This window comes from Cavia porcellus, unplaced genomic scaffold (genome assembly GCF_034190915.1).
Source record: "Cavia porcellus strain 051 isolate PalLab524CR breed Dunkin Hartley unplaced genomic scaffold, mCavPor4.1 scaffold_5, whole genome shotgun sequence".
Lineage (NCBI taxonomy): Eukaryota > Metazoa > Chordata > Mammalia > Rodentia > Caviidae > Cavia > Cavia porcellus.
The window spans coordinates 12237384-12260276 of NW_026947488.1; the positions used below are offsets into that span (position 1 = coordinate 12237384).

The 22893-nt window shown below is 57.2% G+C and overlaps 1 long non-coding RNA gene across 1 annotated transcript; it reads right to left on the bottom strand.

Annotated features, from left to right (window-relative positions):
- Positions 1-426: 426 nt before the first annotated feature.
- On the bottom strand, positions 427-3472 carry LOC134475971 (uncharacterized). Its single transcript, XR_010047320.1, has 3 exons — positions 2717-3472; positions 1822-1931; positions 427-593 (listed from the first exon to the last, which is right to left on the bottom strand). It is a non-coding gene; the product is annotated as an uncharacterized LOC134475971 (long non-coding RNA).
- Between the last annotated feature and the right edge of the window lie 19421 nt (positions 3473-22893).

A 22893-nucleotide genomic window follows, 5' to 3' on the forward strand; every position in this document is an offset into this window, starting at 1 on the left:
TGCCAGGAGCTGTTATTCTTCCGCCATGTGCCACCTGCCGTGGAGCCAGCTGATTATGAACCTCTATAAACTGTGAGCTAAATAAACCTTTCTGCCATTAACTTTGGGGTGTTGGGTATTTTTGTCTCAGCAAAGAGAAAAGTGACTAAGACACTGCCCTTTACATATCATCCTTTCTTTTCCACTCTGCTATCTGGAAGACACATGGAAAGGCTGGTGCAGTGGCCTCCATCTTGGGTCATAAGAAAGAGGGTCATCCCCTCGGAATGACGGAGTGGTGTGCAGGAAGGAGCCTGAGACGCTGAGGGCTTTGTAGGGTTGCTGCTTCCCTCTCTCCCCCACCTACATTTGGACTTCATTCATGCAAGAGAAAAACAGGCCTCTTTTTTGTTTATTGTTTATTTTTTCACATTAAGTTTATTGTGTTTTATTATGACTACATTTGTATGCCTAAAGCATTCTGATCTGGTATAAATGTCAGCTCGCATCCAGGCTTGGTCTTCGTGTTTTAAGATATAGTCCAGAGAGGGCTGGGGATTTAGCTCAGTGGCATAAGCACCTGCCTTGCAAGCAGGCAGTCGTGAGTTCGATCCCTGGTACCAATAAAAAGGAAAAAGACAAAAAAAAAAAAAAAAAAAGATATAGTCCATAGGACTTGGTTTACTCTGGGAAGAATTTTAGTAGGAATAATCAGAAGAGCCCTGGGCCAGAAAGGGAAAGCCACTTTCCTGAGGCCATGGAGGGGGTGGGGGGTTGGGGGAGGCTGAGCTAGAGTTTGACTCCAGGGGCCCAGATTCTAACCCCTAACCTTCATTTCTTAGAATCCACTTGAGGTGCTGCTGGGCTGCCCCAGGCTCAGCCAGGACTCTGGGCAGGCAGATTACCCTCTCCGCCCTCGGCCCGGAGCACGCTGGGAGCCTGCTGCGCACCATGGGGAAGACCCCACCTCTCTGGGCCTCAGTTTCCCCATGGAGCAACAGCCTGGGTCACTGGTGCTGTGGGTTCCTTAAATCACTGTGTCTCCACAGTCTGACCCCCCTGGAGGACACAGCTCTGTCTCCACAGAGCAGAAGCTTCCGGGTCACTGCACGTCCTCAGTGATGGGAGGCGGCCTGCCCAGTGTTCTTGGTTCAGGCCACCGTGTGGGCCTGAGGAAGTCGCTGTCCTTGTCACCACGCACACCCTGAGCGGCCATTGGTGCTGGGGACCCAGGATGACAGTGCGTAAAGAGCCTCTGTCTCCCGTGACCAGCAGCAGAAAGACACGGGACGCGTGTCCACGCTGCCTGGAGCTTGTGCCCCGGTCCCCCGCCACGGCTGTCCCTCTGCATCCTACGGTCTCGGCCTGCTGGAGCCCCAGGCTTCCGTCCTCTGCAGAAGTAGGGTTCAGCCAGGGTGAAAAGATCCCATGGGGCTTTGCATTCTTGTGCGTTGTCCCCTCCCTTCTGGACGGTCCCCTCCCAGCACCCAGCAGGCCTGGCCCCAGCACCAAGGACAAGACCCAGCACATAGGAGGTACCCAGAAAATGCTCCATGAATCTGTGTGGTCGGTTTCAGATGTCCCTCTTCACATTAGGCATTAATTTAAAGGTATCCCTGTTCCCACAGTGGCTCTGCCTGTGAGTTCTCTGTGCCACATGTGGCATGCACCCCAGCCTCATTCTGAAGGACCTGCTGTAGGGGCGATGGTCTTGCTGAAAGGACTGACAGACTCTTACAGTGCAGATTGATCCCTTGGGCAAGTGGCACCTTTCTGTGACTCAGTTTCCACATCTGTGAAATGGGCCTCACAGCAGAAGCTACCGCCTAGCAGGCTGCTGACCTTGGCGCATGGACATTTGGGGCCAGCTCCTCTCTACGGTGGGGCATCCTGTGCAGAGTGGGGTATGGAGCTGCATCGCCGGCTGAGAAGCAGGGCCCCATGGGGTGATCCTGGGGATGAAAGGAGATACTTTGTGACATGTTAGCGGGCACAGGTGGCCCTGGGGATGGTGCTGCTGTATGACCTTGGGCTGAGAATGCGGCTCTCAGGGCTGTGGGACCCATAAGCACAGATGGCCCTTCTAGGAAGGGGGCAGCTCAGTCCCTCGGCTCTGTGGGGCCATTTAATGATTAAGCTGGCAGAGGGGTGACAAGGCTGGAAGCCAGCAGTGAGGAGGCCTGGCCTTGCGCGGCTTTGGTGACGTGATGGCCCTGGGATCAGGGCCTTCTCCAGCCCATAAACAAGGGGCTGGGCCCCAAGACAGGCAAGGCCAGGCCAAGGTCTGCGTTGGTGGCCTCCTGGTGGAGTCCCGCTGGGCTGGGGTGCTCCCTGCCGTGGGGGGTGTGCTGTGAAATGAGAGAGGCAGCCCCGGGGTCTTCCTGCCCTGTCCCGCTGCCTCTGAAGTCCGCCTTGATTTATTGAGCATTTACTACATGCAGGGCTGGCAGAGTGCTTTACACAGCAGAGCCTCCCCGCGTGAGAGGCGCTCTGTCCCCTCTGCAGGAGCCCCGTGGGGCCCCAGCCCCTGTAAGGACTTGATGCTCCCCAGAGTTGAGTCAACAGCAGCAAATCCTGGGTGGAGCCAGGTCCTAGCCAGGCCCTTCACTCCTAGCCGGCTCTGGGCTCTGCCTCTCCCCCTCTCCTCCCCCATCTGTCTCTGTCTCTCTCTGTCTCTCTCCTCCTCTCCTGGGTTCTCTCTGTCTGCCATCTTCCCGTCTCCCGCGGACCGCCCTACCTCTGTCTCTCTGCAGTCAGCCCTTGTCCCCATGCCAGCACATTATGTCCCTGGTCAGACCCTGACGTCAGGCGGGGCCTGGCAGGCAGCCACAGGACGCTGTGAGCCGGCGGGCGGAGGGAGCATACTTCCCGGTCCCCAAGGCAGTGTGGCCACCGGCCCAGTCTGGGCGCTGCGCGGGGCTGCCGTCCTCCTGTCCTGGCCCACACTGGCCTCCTGGGAGCTGGGGCTGCAGGCCGTGAGACAGAAAGCCCCTGTCCCTGCTTGTCCCCAGGGGGCTGTGAGGCGTCGAGGAGCCCTGCCTGGGTGACCTGGCCACCTCAGCCAGCCTCTCTGTAAAACGAGGCCTCGGGCACCTGCCCCTCAGGTGTGCAGGGCGGCCAACCCACCAGGCCGAGTCACCCAGCATCCGAGGCAGCAGCCGGCACAGGGAGGGTGGCGGGCAGAGCTGGGAAGGCGGGGGTGTCACCGTGACGGGAACGTGGCTGGGGATTAGCGGGCAGGGCTTTGTGTGCCTCCGGGGATGCCAGGCAGAAGGAATGCCCCGCCCCAAACCCAAACAGGGCCCTTCTGAGAAACTCTCCAAGCTACCGGTCGGTCTCAGGGCCATCTCAGCTTCCATAAGTGGTTTCTTTAAAAATGTAATATTTCTTGTTTGGTTTGTTTGGGTTTTCACCCCCTGAATTTCAAAGCAAAGCAGTTTCCTTGAAGGATGTCTCCCTGAACTTCCTGATTTAAAAATAGGACCAGGCAGACCTGGATCAAATCCAGCCGTGGGACCTCGGGCCATGGCGTGACTCCCCAAACCTTAGTTTCCTCATCTGTCAAATGGGCTGACAAATGAGAGCACAGCTGTGGGAAGAGAGCAGAGCCTCATCCTTAAAGTGCAGGCTGGGGCCTCTCTGTGGAAAGAGGTCTCTGCTCGTGGGCTTTGCTTCTTGTGTGTTTTGGTCTCATTTTAAGAGATTCATAAAAGGACAAAGAAGAAACCACCCAGAGGGAGGGAGAGGGTAAGATAGCAGCGTGGGCCTGTGGTTAGAGCAGCGTTAGGGGCTCTCCCTCCCTCTCTGTGGTCCTTCCCTGGCCCCACCTGAGCTTGGGGTGGTCTCGTGTCCTGGTGCAATCTTCACCTGCCCCCTCCGCCTATAGTGAGGGCTGGAGGCGGCCACGTGTGTCTGACCTCCTGGCACCCTGCGCGCACACAGAGGTCCATGCTGATCCTTCCCTGGATGGAGGAACGTGCTTCCTTCCATTCTCCACGTGGGCAGCAGCCTGGCTGGCCTCTTTTTCCTGTCTGCACCCCAGCACCTCAGTAAACACCCTTCTGATGCTGACCAGAAGCTGCTCCTGCCCAGCCGGGAAGCTCCTTTTCAGAGGCAAATCTGTTAATAAATTCCATGTGATCCCCAGTGCCGAGCCCTCTGGCCATTTACTGTTCACTGGAGCTTTCTCTTGGTTACATGGGCCCATTGTTTTCCAAGACAAGTCAAGATTTACTGTCTGTCCCTGACATCATGTTTTTTCAGAGAAGTTTAAGACTGAAGACTCAACCCTCCCCGCCTGTTTCCGCCAGTTAAAGGTCTGGAGATTCGCTGCGGTTGGGAAGCTCTGTGTAACCCTTACCTCCCTGGCTGTGTCACCGCAGATGGCCCCGAGTCCTTCCTACCTCAGGGCCTTTGCACTGGTTGCTCCTGTTGCCTAGAAGCTGCCTGGCTTCCTCACCTTCTTTAGGACCCTGTTCAAACACCACCTCTCAACCATTTTTCCTAGTGAATGTCCCTGAGTCACCCATCCCATTTTCATTTCTTTGTAAAACATGGTATGTGATGCTATGGTATTAGCATTGGGGGGGCTGTCTTTATTGCTCATCTCCCCCACTGTGAGGACAGGGACCTGTCTTCTTTCCTACAGTGGCCCAGGACCTAAGACAGATCCAGGAGGTACACAGGAGCCCGAGGGACTTTGGTGGAGTCACAGATGTTAACTCCAGCATCCAGCGTCTTCCTTGTGGCCCAGAGCCTGATGTGATCATCGGGTCCCCCAAGATCTCTTTGAGCACCCACTGGATGGCCTGACTCTTAGGGTGCTAAGGCAGGGGCGTCCCTCCCCCTGCAGGAACATAGCCGCCTCAAGTCACTACTCCTGCTGACCTTGGAAAGGGGCTGCAAGGAGAGGCCGTGGCGCCTATAGACCTGGCCTGACTCGGCCCTTGCGGAGCTGGATGGACCGTAAAGGTGACCTGAGCCTGTGTTTACTTCTTGCCGTCCTCTTGCCCTGCGTGGAGAAGAGGAGAGTGGAGTAGAAGCTTTCCTGCTTCCTTCCTGGGCCCAGTCCGGGCTTTGCTGGGAACCTGGCCTCTGTCTTTCTTTCTGGCTGCCTGGCACCTCACCCCCAGCCTCAGGGACTCTCCTGCCATCCTGGCCGTGCATCCCCAAGGGAGACACCAGAAACGCACTTGCCCAGCTCCCTGTGGCACGGGTGCAGGCGTGTGACCTGGGCTTGGCCAACCAGGTGCCCCTGCTCCAGGCATCCAAGTGGAAGGACACAACAGGACAGCACAAGAGGTGCGAGAGGCCCCAGCTTTGGAATCCAGGTATAGAGGACCCAGGTACGGGCCTCAAGTGGGGGACTTGCTCCCAGAGGATGCCATGGAGGGGTCACATAGTTGACAGTGAACCCACCAGGGTGACTCTCACCAGAAGTAGGGTTACTGTTGGAGAATTGTGGAAGTGGCTGTCAGGGAATAGGAGAACGTGTCTGCAAAACCAGGGACTTGGGGATGTTCTTATTGTCCGCTTTGGCCCAAGATGGCTACTCAGATTCTGACTATCACATCTGTGTTCCAGGCAGCAGGAGAGAGGATGAGAAAAACATACCCGTCCCTGAGGACAGCACCTGGAAGTCCCTCACATCTCACTGGGCACAGTGTAGGTCAGTGGGCTCATCTATCTGCAAGAGAGGCTGGGAAACTCCTCCCTGTCCCAGGTGTGTTCACTTCCAGCAAGAGTTTTGAATTTCTCATATTAGGAGAGAGACAGAGACAGAGACAGAGACAGAGACAGAGATGGAGGGGATCTAAGAATTGAAGACAAACAGGGTTTTGTCTGACAACAATAAGCAACAATTAAAAATAATGTCCAAGAAGATTTTACAATAACATGAAAACTATGATTTTTTTTTGTACAGGTTGGGAAAAACAGGATTTGAAATTGTACACATATCAAAATTATAACTTTTAATAACATTTCAAAGCACAGAAAGCTACTCAGGACAAAACTGCTAGCAAATTTGCTATTGTGAAGGACCCAATAAGAAATGTTTTTTCTTATTTATGATTTTCCATTACTTAGCAAACTTCCCCAAAGAAAGAGCCCCATGCGGGTGACACCATCCACTTGAGCTGCAGCGCGTGTGCTTCAGTGAACCAGGTGGGGAAAGAAGAGATGAAATCATCTCTAGTCACAGGCAGCATGACTGCGAATGGGGAAAAGTCTACGAAGTGACAGAAGTGACTCGGGAAAGTGGAACTTAACCCAGGTCCGAGTCATAGCTTTGCAAGCCACAGAACTCTCCCTTTTGGTATCTGCACAGCGGGTTACCTGACAGCACCCACCTCTTGGTGATGAAGACTAGTGAGCTGGTTCACTTAAAGGGCATTCACACAGCCACCCACCCACATGCCCACCAACCCATCCATCCATCCATCCATCCATCCATCCATCCATCCACCATCCACCATCTTCCATCCACCCACTCATCCACCCACCATCCATCCATCTGCTATCCATCCATCAGTCTCCATTCTCACATCCCCCATCCGTTTGTCCACCATCCACCCCACCCAGCCATCCTCTACACAAAGCGAGTGTCTCTTGTACCCAGGGGAGCTGTGACAAGGGCTGATGATGGCAGACACCGTGTCCACACACTACGGGATTTCCTCATTCAGCCCTCCTGAAAGCCCAAAGCTGCCATCAGCCTGTGTCAGAGAGGAGGCATCAGGCTGCGAGCTCTGCAGCCTGAGCAGCATCCCCACGGCTCACTCTAGTGACCCAAATATTCTTTCCTGGCTCTACAATCCAAAGCCCTGGGGAGCAGTGGAGTGCCCGGATTCTGAGGGACCCTAAAGCCCAATCAGATCAAGCTTGGTTCTAGAATCAAATAAACCTTGTCCTGAATCTCAGTCCCTCTGCCTCTTGACTGTGTGACCTGGCATGAGCGACTTCACCTCCCAGAACCTCGTCAGGCTTCTGAGAAAGGGTGGCTCTCGTCCCTGTCACACAGGATGGCCAGGAGGACACAGTGAGCTGCCCCGTGTCACAGGCAGAGCATGCGGGCTGGTGCTGAGGAAGTCAGTAGGCATTAGTGCTGTCTCTTAGTGTTATTTTTTTGCACAGGGTTCAGGCACCTTTGCGTATGTTTTTGTTTATGAGTGTGTTAAGCTCCTTCTCTGATTCCGATACAGCCTGCTATCTATCCATCTTCCATCCCTCCGTCTTTCCATCCATTAATTCAAGCCATTTACTTAACAAAGACTGTGTGTCCAGCTGGGCTTAGGTCTGAGGCTGCAGTCATGGTGAAGACACAGACTCTTGTCTCACAGAACTGACACCGTAAAGCAGAGGACCAGACCAGAAAGCCATGAGTGGACACTACGGACAGCACAGGATGGTGCCTCCTCCAGGCGATGTCCTCTGTCTCCCCTGCTCACCAGCTCAAGCCCCTCCCCAGAGCAGGTACCAAAACACTCACCTAGTTCACCTCACCCTGCATGATGCCCAGAGCTCAGGTGCCTGCGGCCAAGTCTTTTGTGTCTCGGCGTCCTCAGAGCCCGGGTCTGGCCTGGGAGAGAGCTAACTGATTACTGAATGTGCATTTCTTGCCTTGGCTCACGTTGGCTTCTGTCCCTCTCCCCAGCACAGCGGGGAAGGACCTTGTCTAGCTCTGCTCCCAAGGTCTGATGCTGCCAGGCTCAGGGGAGGCACCATGGAACACACATGAAATTGACAAAAAGGCCTCTCTTCCAACCTGTCTCTGGACTGGGAATCTGTGGTCCAGAACAAAGTTACTTGCTTCTAGTTCCTCTGAGGCCAGCACAGGGCTTGGTATTAAGGAGGCTTTGCAGGTGTTTATTGGATGGATGGATGGATGGATGGATGGATGGATGGATGGATGGATAGATGGGTGGATGGATGGATGGGTGGATGGATGGATGGATGGATGGATGGATGGATAGATGGGTGGATGGATGGATGGATGGATGGATGGATGGATGGATAGATGGGTGGATGGATGGATGGATGGATGGGTGGATGGATGGATGGATGGGTGGATGGATGGAAGGATGGATAGATAGGAGGATGGACAGATGGATGTGAGGGTGGATGGATGGGAGGATGAGAGGAAGCATGTGTGGATGATGGATGGATGGGCAATGGGAGGACGGATGGATGAAAATGTCTATGTTGATAGACAGAGGAGGGACAATGGAAGATTTGGTAAATGAACAGGACAGACAGAAGGACTCATGGGTGGCTGGGTAGAAACAAGCCACAGTCTAGGATATGAATATGGAAAGCAATGCTTTCCTTACACACGCACACAGACAGATACACTCATCACTTTAGACAGCTAAAATCATTTGTGAACAATGAAAACAAGGTCAGAGAATAGCTCAGCCAGAATTTTTATGGGAGAGATAGTTAGGAGAAAAACACGTGAGAAAGCAGGAACCCAGAGCCCCTGACCCTCTCAAGTGGCCACTGCCTCGCAGAGGGACGATGGGGCAGAGTGTGGTAGCTGGGCGTGGTGGGGCTGCGAAGGGGGTGGGCACTGGGGCTCCCTGCAGCAGGGAAGCTGGCCGGGGGGCTGGGGTGAGGCGGGGTGTGGCGGAGAGGCTGCCCTGAGCCGCTCCCAGCACTGCTTCCCTCCTCCGCGGGCAGGCATGAAGCTGCGCCCAGGTGAAGGCCTCCCGGGGGCCTCCCAGGCCAGCCGGTCTCCTCGTAGCCATGAAGGCAGCCAGGACGCCAGCTCCCCTCCTGCATCAGGCAACTGCCCAACCAGGAGCAAGACGAACCGCAAGCCTTGGGGTCGGTCCCTCAGCCACCAAGGTCCCTTGGTGGCATTGAGGTTGTTTGTGCCAGTGTGCTCTGTTTTCCTGGGCTGTGCTGTGTATGGAAAACAGCTCGGCTGACATGATTAAGCGGTGGTGGCCCTGGGTCTGCAGCTGAAGACGGGGTCAGGGCCAGGTCCCTGTCCCACAGAACCTTCCAGGTCCTGCTGGGACGCGGGTTTGGCTGTAGGGTGACGTGGAGCTTTCGAACATGCTCAGGTGGATTGAATGTGGCTCGAAGCCTCCCAAAGCCAGTGATTAATTTTTCCGAGGAAGCAGATAAACTTCACAGACACAGACCTGGCACCAGAGGGGCCACAAGTCCTAACTCAGAGATTCACACACCACAATGCAAACAGTGGCCAGCGACATCAGGGGGTGCTTCTCCGAGGAGGGGGCCCGGCCTACCCCTCCTTTCTGCAGTGTTTACAGAGCATCTGCCCAGTGTGCGGCTCCGAGCAGGGTGTGGGGTTGCGGGTGACCCAGGTAGGAAGCCCTGCCTTTCAGGAACTGAAGGTTCCATGATGGGGGGGACACAGACCCCCAGTGAACCCCAGCTGGGAGGGGTGAGTGTGGCAGGGGACGGCCGGGCTTCCTGGCAGAGGGCCCAGCAGGCAAGTGGAGGGGGGACGCTGTGTTGTGGGGGGGAGTTGCTGGGCTTTGGGAGACCCAGCGGCAGGGGACAGGAGGTCACGGGCAAGTCCTTGAGGCAGCCCTGGCGTGCAGGGGTATCTGCAGGTTTCCCTGTCTCTGTCCGTTTGTCCCTCTCGGTGTGTCCTTGTCCCTCCTCCTGCCTCCCTCTCTGTGTCTCCACGTGTGTCTGTCAGGACCGGACAGTCCCTCAGGACCCCTCTGCGTCCCTCAGTGCTCCTGGCTTTCTCATGGTCTGATTCATCCCAGCCCTGGTCATCTGCGCGAGAGGTCAGCAGGAGACAAGGATGCTAGAAAAAACCCCTGGCGGATGGGCAGGAAGCAAGGTCAGGGACACGGGGACAGCTGAGCACAGGGACAGGCGGTGACTGAATGTTCTGTTTTGGAAAGACAGCTTGGTCAGGGCCAAAGGTGGCTGACCGCGAAACCTGATAACCTGGTCAGGCTCCGCCCCGGCAGGGCCTCTGGCCTGCAGCCCACGGCTGGCGGAGCGGTGCACACTTCCCAGGGGAGGCTGAGTGGGTGGCGGGGGGCCTGGGACCAACAGGAAGAGCTGCACAGGAGCGAGCTCTTGGGGAGGACTTGGTGGGTTTAAACAAGAAGGCCTCGCTTCGGCTACGACCTCTTCAAGGCTTCCACAGCTCGTGAGCAGGCTCTGCGCGCCAGGCCTCGCGCTGGGCAGGTCCCTGCTGCCCTCTTGAGTTGAACACTGTGATTCAAGATGGTGGACACCAGAGCCAGAATGCCCAAGCCTGTGAGCTCGCACAAGGTCCTCAGACTCTTCGATTTGAAATGGGCTCTGGGCTGCGCTGGACCTGAGCTCATGTGACGGCTCCAGCACCGCCTGCCTGTCAGAGCCCCTTCGGCCTCTGGGTTTAGCCTCGTGCTTACGCCACAGTGACCCTGGAGCCTGCCTGGCCCGGGCTCACCTCGAAAGTGCTGGCTGTGCCACACAGAACCCACAAGCTTGCAGAGCGGGGCCTGCTCGGTGGGGCCATCCCTGCTCCTCTCCTGTTCTGTCCCAGCTGAGAAAATGCCACGTGGCCACTAAGCTCCTGGCAGCTCCCCTGGGCTGAGCTGGGAAGTAGATGGTGAGCCCAGTAAAACTGTGGAAGGGACACCCAGGTCGGGAGCCCACAGCCCAAGGTTCTCATGCCTGGCCATGTGACTTTGGACATGGGCTTGCCCTCTCTGGTTCTTGGTCTTGTCATCTGTAGAATGGGTGTGATTGTAGTGTGACCTGCCCCTCGAGGATGTGCATGGCAGGGGCTCAGGGGCTCCGAAAACAGAACTGCTCCAGCTGAGCGCGGGAAGCTCCCGCCCACCCCGGCCCCCAGGCCTGGCTCAGCTCTTCCTGGCCATGGGGTGGCTCCTCAGGAAACCATGTGTTGCCACTTGCTAGCTGTGTGACCCTGGACCAGAAGGCGACCTCCCTCAGCCTTAGTTCCTCCCTCTGTGGAATAGATGTGATGATGCCCCAGGCAGGTGATGGTCACTCGCTAACCTGTGTGGGGGGCAGCACCCCACTGGGCTTGCAGCGTGGGCGCAGGAGCTCTTTAGGAACCTGGTGAGGAGCGGTCTGGTGGCCCTGCACAGTGCATAGTGACCTGAGAGCAGGGAGGGAAGGGCCTGCATGGGACCCAGGGAGGGCACTGCCTGGCATCTCTGTATGGCAGGACCTTCTCCTGCCCAGGGCAGAGCCTGAGAGCCACATGGACTCCTGGTCCAGAAACACAGACCCTCAGCGGCATAAGCACCTGCCTTGCAAGCAGGTGGTCGTGAGTTCGATCCTTGGTACCAATAAAAATGAAAAAGACAAAAAAAAAAAAAAAAAAACAAACAGAAACACAGACCCATGAGCTCCCCCACTTTCGGACAGGTCCAGAGACCTCAGACTTGTGGTCACCTTCCACCTCTACTGGGCATCTACTGGGCTTTCGCACTGTGCTAAAATACCATGCTAAACCACTAAGTTGCCCAGGCTGGACTTGAATTTGTGATCCTCCTGCCTCAGCCTCTTGGGGCACAAAGATTACAGGTGCAATCACCACACCCAGTTTCCTGCCGTCTGAAACAGGATGTTTAATTTATCCCTTGGGTCCTCTCCCAGAACCTCGGGGTCAGCCCCATGAGGGCAGGATCAGGGTTTGACTCACATACGGGGAAGGGTGAATTCAGCCACCTCGGGCACTGCCGTCCCCACAGCAGACCACAGGCTGGCATGGGAGCTGGAGATGGGGAAAGAGGATCCCTCAGGCAATGGACAGCACGAGAGGGGGTCGGGATGAGGGGGTCTCCGCAGGGTGGCACGGGGGTGACAGAGAGAGCCTAGGACATCCTGTAAAGCTGGGGCTGTCTAGGGATACAGGGGCCCTGGAGGGCAGCTCAGGACAGCACAGCTGGGGGCACTGCCTCTGGGTACCACTGCAGGGGTCAGCACTGCAGAGTGACCACAGGACCCTACTTTCTTGTCACTAATGCTGCCACTGACTTAGGGACTGAAGACCAATGTGCTCATGCCGTTGAGGCGCCTGGTGTCCAGTGGGCGCTTGGTCAGAGCCTGCCCTGCCCCATTGGCCCCGGGCTGGCCGCCCCCCCTTGCTCCTTCTTGAGTGTTATTTTTAACTGCGGCTCCCTGGCTCCGGCCACAGTTGAGGCTCTGAAGGCCTCAGTGGGAAGACCACAGTGGGAGCAGGGGCCGACTCTCCATCACCCAGAGATCAAGGTGGGGAAACTTCAGGGAGGCCGCCTGGCCAGGGTGCTGCCCGGTGACCCTGTGTGCAAAACTATGTCATGCCACCAGCTGCTGTTTGTAAACAGTGCTGACCTTTCCTGTGCAGGGACAGGGGGAGGATCCTGTGCCCAGCGCCCACCCCCACCCCAGCCCAGGAACCACAAGGACCCCGGGCCAGCTTGGGCCAGAGCCCGGCGCCGGGCCCACCAGCCCCTGCCTGGTGGTGTCAACACCTCCGAGCACCTCGAGGTCAGCCAGCCGGGGGTATTTTTAACCCTGGCCTTGGCCAACCTCTGTCCCATTCCAGTCGGGCTCAGATTTAGTATGCATCCAGGGAGGGGAGCGGGAGCTTTGGGGTTCACTGCACAACAAACATTTAATCAAATTCTAGATCCTGCGGGCCCACTGTGTGCCAGGCCCCGATATAAAAGAGGACCCCAAGGCCCAGCCTCCCAACACCTGTCCCCACTCTGTTCACCTGACCTCAACAGGCACTGGCGTGGAGCCCAAGACGGCGGATCCAGCTGGGACATCAGCAGGGCCCGGGCCTGGGCGCCAGTGAGGTGGCCAGGGAGAGACTCTGGGGCCGGGTGGGGACTGGGGCGACCTCAAGCCATGGCTGACGGGGCGGCGTCTGCACCACGAGGGGAGTGGCCCGGTGCCCAGAGAAGCTGCACATCGAGGTTTATGCGAGATTTTGTGCAAAAAAAAAGTCTTGATTTTTAAATGTTGGCAATGAAATTTTTACAATGTGAAAAACATTCTGGCAGCCAAAGGAAGCCATTTGGAAACTGGACTCGGCCCACAGAGTCAAGGCACCGATGCAAACAGTCTGTGCGCACGCAAGCGCCCACCCCGACGCCCTGCTCCAGGCTGGGGCACAGGCAGGAGCGGCTCCTCCTGGCGCTCGCTCTCGGGCTAATTGCTGTGTACGGTCTCCGTTAGATACACAGCTATTGCTGGGGGTTTAGCTCAGTGACACAGAGCCTGCCTGGCAAGCACGAGGTCATGAGTGAAGTTCCCGGTACCATAAAGAAAAAAAAATCAACTATTTGAGCTTGGAATTTAAAAACATTATAATAAAATCAAAGGTAACAACTGCTCCAAACTCACCACTTTATAACTTACTGCCGTCGGTGCCCTCGAGGTGTTCACGTCCGTTGTGTCCTGTGGGCTGCATCTCCTTGGGGGAAGCGGTGCATTCAGGGGAGCAGAAGCCACTGAGGAGGACTATCTCCATCCCAGCACCCGATGCCTGGGAAAGGAGGGGCCTCTTGCCAAGAGAAGGGTGAAATGTCTAGCTATGACCTGGATAAAAGCAGACACAGTGATAAACACGTAACCTGCCAGGCAGTGACCACTTCTGTGAGGAAAACAAAGGGGAGAAGGAGGGGAGGGCCGAGATGGGCAGATCACGGAGGGCTTCTCGGAGGAGGCGAGGTATAAGCGGCGACTCCAGGAAGTGAGGGAGGGGCCACCTGGACAGCTGGCAGGAGGGAGCTCGTGCAGGAGGAACGCGGGGTTTGTGGGTGCAGGCAGGAGCTGCTGGCCGCTGGCTCAGGGACGGGAGGGAGCTAGGACTGGCAGGAGGTCAGCGGGCTGGGCAGGGACGAGGCTGGGACGGGAAAGGGTCAGATCCTGCAAGGTCTTACGAGCTGTGGCGAGGAGCAGGAGTTTTATTTTAGCAGGGTGGCCAGTCCTGGGGACTCTGTGGAACGGGTGAGAAGACTTGGTCTCTCTAAACCATAGTAGCCTCGGGGTCCCCCTTGGATACCAGACTCCAAGGACGCGCCAGTCCCGTAGGTAACGGCTCCACGTCACGCACAACGCCTACAGCGTGAGCCTGTGTGAGTCGCTGTCACGCTGTTGCCCACGGAATGATGACAAGAAAAAAATTGGTGTGTGTTCCTTGTAAACACAAATATTTAAAACATTTTTGACCTGAGGTGGTTGAATCTGAGGGTGTGGAACCGCAGTGGCCATCCCAGGACAGGACCCTGGCGGAGAGACAGCAGAGTGACAGAAGAGGGCCAGCCGCAGGTGCCCTGAGTCACTCCCTGCGGAGGGAGGACGCACAGGCTGGACAGGGGCTTTGGGCTCCGTTCTGAGGAGGGTCGGGGTCGGGGTGAGGAGCCCCGTCTAGGCAGTGTGACAGTCGGGGACAAGCTGAACCCGGAGACCAGGTCCCTGGTGTCACAGCAGCCAGGGGCAGAGCTGTGGGGAGTCTCTGCATCCTCAGGGAACGCAGGGAGAGGAAAAGGCACAGATGGAGCAGAGGGGTGAGGCCTGGAGCCCGAGAACGAGGTGTCCTCCCCTCCCTCCTCCCCCTCTCCTTCCTTCTCTCCTTTTGCAGTGCTAGGGTGGAACCCAGGGCCTCGTGCATGCTAAGCACACATCCTGCCTCTGAGCCACTCAGCGGCCAGGGAGACAAGAGGTCCAGTGATGGGCGAGAAGGCCAAACAAGCAGAGAGCAGGTCACAGAGGGCCGCCTCCGCCAGCCGAAGGAGGTGAGTTGTAAGCAAGTGCAGGCCCCGAAGGTCACTTTAGCAAGGACAGGCTGCGGTGACCTCTGGTCTTCGGCCGCCCAGGTGAACGAGCCCCTCTTGGTCCCCAGTCCCACCACCCCGGCGTGTGTATCAAACACCCTCCGAGCCAGCCGGCAGCCTGTGCCAGGCCAGCCGGGTTCTAGGGATTGTTTTTGCCAATGAACCAGGAGACAAAGCGGGAGGGAACAGAGTAAGGGACTGTTCTGTAGGCTTTGTCCCCAGACTCCGGCATCAGGATTGGCCCGGAGGTCGCTCCCGGGATGAGAGGTTAACTGAGGTAACCATGCAAGGTGTGGTGTTGACGGGGCCACTGCCCAGGTCTTGGGACAGAACACGGGGCCCAGCTCTTTGGCCTGGCTTGGGGCAACAGGCTGGACTTTCCCCTTTGGGCTTTTCTGCCTGACCTGTCCCGTGGTGACCTCTTATCTCCCTGAACTTCCATCGTCCCTTCTGAGCAGGGGGACAGTCATGGCACCTAAGAAACCTCTCCTGGGCCCTGGGATTGCTGCAGGATGGCGAAAGATACAGTCACAGCAGGCTCTTGCCCAGTGCCCGGCCCCTGCCAGGCTCCCGCCGGTGTCAGTGGCCAGTCACCATCCGCGAAGTCCTGTTCATTATTGGGCGCTTGCTGTATGCCGGGCTTTGGGCCACGTGTTACTCTAAGCTTCCTCCCTCCGTGAGTAAGGATGATCCCTGTCACTGTTATTTTATTTTCCGGTACTGGACAGCCCTGAGCTACATCCCCAGCCCTTTTCATCGTCCAGCAGGGTCTTGCTAAGTAGCCCGGGCTGGCCTCAGACTTTCAACCCTCTGCCTCAGCCTCTTGAGTAACAGAACTTACAGGTACGCACTCCCTGCCTGGCTCAGGTGGGGTTTATTATCTACTCCATCTTTCAGACAGGGAAACTGTCTCTCAGAGCTGACCTGGCCTGCAGAGGTCAAATCATTAAGAGGGACACAGCTGGAACTGGAGCCCTCGTCTGGTCTTGAAAGCCAGTCTTATCTCCATTATGTCTCGCCTGCCTGCAGCCTCCAGAATCCAGGGCAACAGCAGTCTGTGTGGACGCCCGCGTCCCTCTGGGGTCAGCCGGCTCAGGCTAGAGCCTCGGCCTCGGGGGGATAGACAGGACCCGGAGGGGCTGCACAGGAGCGCAGGGGCCTGAAGAAGCGGGGTCATCCTGCACCAGCCCCGGCCTTCCTCTTGAATTCAGAGTCCAGCCGGGTACCCATGTCATCAATAACCATGCCCCAAAATAGTTCAGTGGGCCAGCCAGGCGGAGGGCCGGGACGTCCTGTTCCCGTCAGCTCTGGCCAGAGCGACCGTGCACTTGGCCTTCCCAGCCTGAGTGCTGAGGGAGGGCAGAGCTCACCCTGCCTGAGGTTCATTCGTGGGAACGAGCCAGGCTCCCAGGCACCAGCACCCCAGCCTCGGGCACATGCGGCTTCCCGAATTCGCTGCTGGCGAGGCAGAAGGCTGGACCAGATGGACTGGGTCAGCATCCTGGCAGTCTCCCAGGGAGGGCCAGGGCGCAGGCCCTAGCATCTCATTGGTGCGGGGTCAAATCCCAACTTGGATTCCTAGCAGCATGACTTTGGGAAAGTCACTTTCCCTCTCTGGGCTTTGGATTCTCACCTGGAAAGGGGGATAAACATCCCAGTGGGATTACTGTGTACACAGGAGTTTATGTACACAGGGACAGTTTGTAGGCTTGGCAGGTTTCACCTCTGAAATGTGAACTCCACCTGGGGGATCTTTGATTGCTGTTACAGAGGGAATGCAGGAGCAGGGGAAAGAGAGGGACTCAGTGGGAGGAGTGAAGCAAACCCCAGGCCCTAATGCGTGCATCTGAGGAATGTGGCCTGGGAAAGGTCCAACGAGGAAGCTGCTCACGTGTGACAAGCAGGCCGAATGAGACCCGGAGGACGCGACGGCAGGGCTCTGCAGGGTCCAGGAGCACAGAGGCAGGGGCGCAGGCTGGAGCTCCTGGCAGGAAGTGGCAGAGGAACTTCTGGCCAGGTGGCCGCTGGCAGCATGGGCTCCTCCCTGACCTCCAGGCTGTCCAGGCTTGGTGTGGTGGCCCAGGAGGGAAGTCCCTGGCTGGGCTCCCCACAGTCAGAGCAGTGACTCTCCTGAGGCCAGCGCTGTCCTGCCCCTGAGCTAGTGCACTGAGAACTCAGCACCCTCAGAGACGGTGTTGTGTTATGAGGCACTGTTGGTCACCCAAGGTCACACAGACAGTGAGCGGCTGAGCCTGGGATGCCCAGAGCACCCCTCCTAACAGTGTGGGCCGCTGGGTGGCCCCCGGGGAGCCCTCTGCCTGCCCTTTCTCGGGTCCCTGTGCAGGCGGCTCTTCCCCGGGGAGCCGCCCTGAGGCCTGCTCTGCTGTCCGGCTCCTTCCCCACCTCTGACTCCTTGGCCTTCTCCCATAAACCCCTGGGTGACACTGGGCCACCAGATAATTCAGTCCCGCTTCCTGCCTCTGCGTCCTTTATTTACTCCCATCTGCAAAGCTTCTTTTACCGTGCAAGGTGCCACATTACAGGCTGCTGGGATTAGGGTGCCGACGCCTTTGGGGGCCACAAATCTCCCCATCACAGGAGCAGAGCCAGCTCCATCCAGCATCCCCAGCCTCCCCTGGGAACACCAGGCCAGGATGGATGGAGGAGGCCAGTGTGGTACCGAGAGAGCTGGTGGCCTGGTCCCCCGGCAGCAAGCAGGGGCGTCACTGAGGAGCCCCCAGGAGGAGGTGGCCAGAACTGCTGCCTCTAAAAGCAGCTGGACATTCTGGCTTCATGTGAAATTTTTGGTGTGTGTTGGGGGGTGTCTGTCTGTCTGTCTTTTTTGAGACAGGATCTCACTATGCAGTTTAGGCCAGTTTCAAGCTCACTTTGTTCCCAGGCTTATCCCAAACTTGCAGGGCCCCTCCTGCCTCAGCCGCCTAAGTGCTGAGATTACAGGCGTGTGTCACCATGCCCGGCTAAATCTCTGATTTTTAAATCCTGGCAAATAATGCAAAATTTAGAGGCAAATACACACACACACATACACACACAACACACACACATGCTGGTAGCAGCCAAGTGAGGCCCTTGGACCTCAGGGCAATGTTCATCACTGACCAGGGAAACAGGAGAGGACTCATTCACCCCTGCTGAGGCCCGAGGAAGGGTGACTACAAGGGGATCCCCGTGCCCCACCCCCTTGCCCCGGGTGGGAGCAGCCCAAGCAGAGCGGTCTAGGAGGCAATAGCACACTTTGATGGGCGAGGGGAGGCTGTGCGGCCTCGACTGGGTTCCCTGGCCTCTCTGCTCACAGGGGAGGGGGCTCCCTGGAGCTGCCAGAGTTGGATGCTCGTGGAGCGAATGCCCATTGTGTGTCAGGCACCTCCCTGGCCGTGGGAGCCCAGGGGTCACAAAACAGCGGGAGCCCCAGCTCCAAGGGGACAGGGACAGCCACGGAGGGGAGGCGGCCTGGGGCTCTCAGGACCATCTGCCCCTCCCCTGCTGGTCCTGCTGCTGCATCGTCATGGAAGGAGCTGTGGTTTGTGGCTTTTGCTCGGGTACTGAGCGCTGACTGTATACCTCTTACTATGGTCCCGAGTAGAGAAACGGAGGCCAGCACTCGGGGTCACACAGGAAAAGCAGACCTAGGAGGAAACCCCTGCCCAGCGACTGTTCTCTGGGCCCCTCTGCCTCAGCTTGGAGCGGGAGGAAGTGGCCTCTGTCATGCCAGGCTCTGGACTGAGCTTGCTCTCCTGGTCCCTGGCCTTGTGGACGGCAAGGCCCTAGGAGCCGTCAGAAATGTCACCTTGTTTCTGCACTCAAGGCCTGACTGTCGTTGGCATCTCCCGCATCCTAGGCGGTGTCCAGGACTAGTGTGGGTCCTGAGCACCTACGATGTGCCAGGCGCCCGTAAGCCTCGTTCAACCCTTCACCTTCCCATGAGGCCATTGCTAGGACAGATGAGGAAATCGAGGCTGGACAGGGCCGTCTCCCGCCCAGAGTCACACAGCAGCCACCTTGTGGCACCTCGGCCCCTGATGCCAGTAGGGAACTGGCGTGGACTCTGCCGCAGGCTCCTCACTCCTGCCACGCACCGTGACCCTGGGCAAAGCCCAGAGGGTTCCGCTTTCGCTGAGGCCCCCGGTGTGGCGTCTGTTCTTTGGGACCCGGTGGCTGGGTTCCTAGTGGCTCAGAGGCCCTCTCCAGCCCCTCTTCCCGCCTCCAAACCCGGGGCGCCTAGAAGTGTTCACCGACCTCCTGTCACAGGAGCTCAGTGTTGGAAAGGGCGAGAAGGAAGCGAGTGCTGGGCACCGGTGGCCGGGGAGGACGTGGGGTCCCGGTCCTAAGGGACAAGGGAGGGCCAGCCGGGAGGGCGGAGCTGCCGGTCAGGTTTACATCCTTATCGGTGCTGGCCCGGTGCTGGCCCGACCCACTGCCCGTAGAATCAAAGCTGCCCGGCTGTTTATAGACTTTCCCTCCTCTTTGACAAAAAGAGATCAAAGGTGACGTCAAGCCCTCCCTCCGCGGCAGCCTCCTCCTCCTTCCCTCCTTTCCTTCTGGAAGCCCGAACACTACACACCACGGTGCTTCAGTCTGCCGGGAGGGTCTGTGTCCTTGTCGGGTGGCTACACCGGCAATCCAACCTCTGGCGTCCCCCGGGTCCAGGGGTTTGCTGGGCCGTGGAGTTCAGAGGCCACAACACCAGTGACCGCAGGGGCCAGTTGAGACACAGAGAGGCGTGTGGGCAGCCAGGTGGGAGGCGGAGGGAGCGGCGGGGCTGGGGTGACCTGGTGAGCCCACAGTCGCCCACCCCCTTGTCAAAATGAGGGCCAGGCTTTGAGCAGGAGCCAGAACTCCAGATGTTTTATGTGAAATCTCAGGCGATAGATACACACACACACACACACACACACACACACACACACGCACACGCACACACACACACACACACGCTGGGAGACGGGAATCTAGTTTTATTTTTTTGCAGACTGTGTGCTATGTGGGCATTTTGGATTAAATATTATGTTTTCCCGTGGGCTGCAGGACCACCTTTGTGCCAGTCTTTCTACTGGTCTTCTTTCATGTTTTTCTTTGTGAACCTGAGGGTCACTTTTATCCGATTAAACATATTTTGTGAGTCTTTGCTTGAGACTGAATTAGGTTTACCTTTGTGGAAAGAACTGGTGTTTTAAAGTTGACAGATAACCGTGCTGGGAGGCTGAGCCAGGAAGATCTGACAGGTGGACAGCGCGGGAACTCAGTGAGATCCTGTCTCAAAATTTTAAAAAAACATTTTTTAAAAAAAAACCTGGGCGTACAACTCAGTGTGAAGGCCTGGGTTACATCCCCAGTACAACAACAACTAAATAAGTAAATGAAATTAAAGGAAGAGAAATGTGAAAATTTTCTGTCCATTTGTCCTCATTTGATGGATCTGGGGACAATTTCATGGTTATTGTTTGCTTGTTCCCTTCTGAAATCCTTTGATTTTTAAAACGATGGCAAAGTTTCAAGCTGTTGGCACTGAGTGGGCTGAGTCCCCGCCCTCCCGCGGGGCTGTGTGTGTTCCGGGCTCCCTGGTGCCACCCCGAGTTCCCGGGACTCACTGTTACTCAGAGATGACCTGGCCCAGGCGCGAGGTCTCGGAGGTCTGCGGCTGGGGACCTGAGGCCAGGCCTGGTGGGAGGGCAGCTGTCCTCGCTGGCCCCTGGCCACTCCCTCCACGCTCCCCCCAACCAGGACCCAGAGCCCACCTTCCTGCAAGGCTCCCCAGCCTGTGTCTCGAGAGTGCTCCACAAGGCAAAAAAAAAGCAAACACAAAAAACCTGAAAACAAAACAAAACCCAGGCCGACTGCTTTTTAAGAAGCAAAGCAAAAGTTTAAAATCGTGGGCCAAGGAGCAGCCACTGAGCCCCACAGAACCCCAAGCTGAGCAGCGCTCCTCTGCCAGGGCTGCTGGGCACTGGTCCCAGAGAGAAAGTGGGGTGCCTTCAGGGGCAGGGCCGGGGGGCTGGGGGGCCCTTCAGCGTGGGGACTTTTGCATCACAGCCAGGGGACCCCGTCCTCTCTGTAACCCTGACAGCAGGAGCCACTGTGCCCTTGGGGCGCACAGCCTGCGGAGCCTTTGGCCGAATTCTATCTTCCGCTTACGAGTTTTATTTTTCATTTAATTTATGCTTCACCTGCTTGCGCCTCCTAAGAAACAGCCCGCGGTCAGTGTCAAATGCCTTCTCTGCTCACTCCACACCTCAGTTTCCCGCCGCCCACTGCAGATGGTCCCGCTGGCCACCCCTGTGACACTGACAGGAGGGCAGCTGCGAGGTCTTCACAAGACAGTGACCTGTGGAATTCGGGGCGGCCCAAGATTAGCCATTGCCGGACGTGTTAATTATCCTTTTTACGGTGTTTTTCAGTCGGCCCCAAAAGGGAGACACTAGCATCTCCGTTTTGCAGGTAAAAGTCTAAAGCTCAGAGAGTCGGACCTCAACAGCGGAGCTGGTCAGCGGTGACAGCACAGTGTCCTTCCAGGGCCCCTACCAGGGACACGGAGTGACCTCAGGCAAGGAGCACCCGCATCCCAAGGAGCAGCCAGGGGCTTCTCTTCTGGTGGTTTATTTTATTTTATGTTTCCTTCTCTGTGATGCTGTTTGTTTTCATGAGAGTCACACTAATCTGATGTCACAGATTTTGGGGGCCCAAATCACAGACATAAATACACCGGGTTCTTTGGAGCCTCCCTGGGAGATGAGGGGGTACAGTGCCAAGGCGGGGGGTGGTGTGCGTGGAGCTAAGGGCATCAGGGTTTGTGCTCGGGTCCAAGGTCATCGGCATCTTCGGCTTGACCTGGGTCACTGTGGCCTGGACCATGCGGGGGGTGCAGAGAGCTTTGTGCCCTCTGTGGTGCAACCCCAAAGTGTGTGAGGGGGACCCACTGGCAACCCCAGCACCACAATCAGCAGCCCCAGAATGCCGTAGAGAAGGCGGTGGATGGGAGCCCAGGGCCAGGGCACGTCGGGTACCTGTGCCTCCTCCCTGATTCCGGTTAACCTGAAAATCCTGTTTGGTTTTCCTGTGCTTCTCGAGAATGTCACTCAGCATGGCAAATCTGTGACCTAAGCATCATGAGACCTGCAGGACCCAGCTTCCTGCTTCTACGCTGGCCCGTACACAAACTGTTACCCACAAAAGTCATAGGGATACTGTGGAAACCTGTTGGGGTACATCCCTCCACCACTCAACACCCCCCCCCCCGTGGGTCCCTTTTCACTCAGCGAGAAGCCCAGCCCTTCCTGCATTCCCCTCTCTCTCTCACACCCAAAGAACCAACCTTTCCAACCCCCTTCCTGCCTCAGGGCCTTTGCACTTGCTGCTTTCCAACTTCACTGTACTTCCTTCCAAGGTCTTCCTACTGGAGAGGCTGACCTTGGCTTCCCTTTGCAAAAACAATTATCCTTTTACCCGGTTTGATTTTTCCTCATAGCTCTTTGTCACTCCCTGACATGTTGGAAATTTATTGTTTTGTTTATTTCTGGGAGACCTAAGTACCCACGGACTCGGTGCTTCTGCGGTGCTCGGCACATGGAATGAACCCAGTGACTTCTTCCTGTGCGTGATAACTGAACGCACCTGGGAGCCGGCTACTCAGCCTGAGGAGTTTGGCTCCAGCCAGCAGGACAGTGAAAATCTCAAAGGTTCTCAGGCCCCTGCAGAGCTTGAGAAGGCTGCACATGGGGGAGCCAAGACCCCGGCCTGTTGCTTTGCCCTGGGGGTGGATAGAGGGTCTCGCTTAGAGAGATACATCAAGCAGTGTCAGCACAGGGGTTGGCACATGCTTGGCATCTAGGAAGTGCCCACCCCTGTGGTCGCTGGCAGCAGTGATCCGAGGGAACAGTGACCAGGATGCGAGCTCTGAGGTACCAGAGGAGGGCGTGGGGCAGGGCTGAAGCTGAGGGTGCCGGGCCAGTGGAGAAGGTTCAGGGCGCGGTGGGCACAGCCAGTTGGCAGCTGGAGGCAGGAGAGAGGCCGAGGATGGAGCTACAGATCCAGGGGTGAGGGATGCCGAGGGGGTGTGGCCCCGCAGAGACCCACGCCGAGAAAGAACAGACGGGCCCTGGGTTCCCGTGTTGGATGG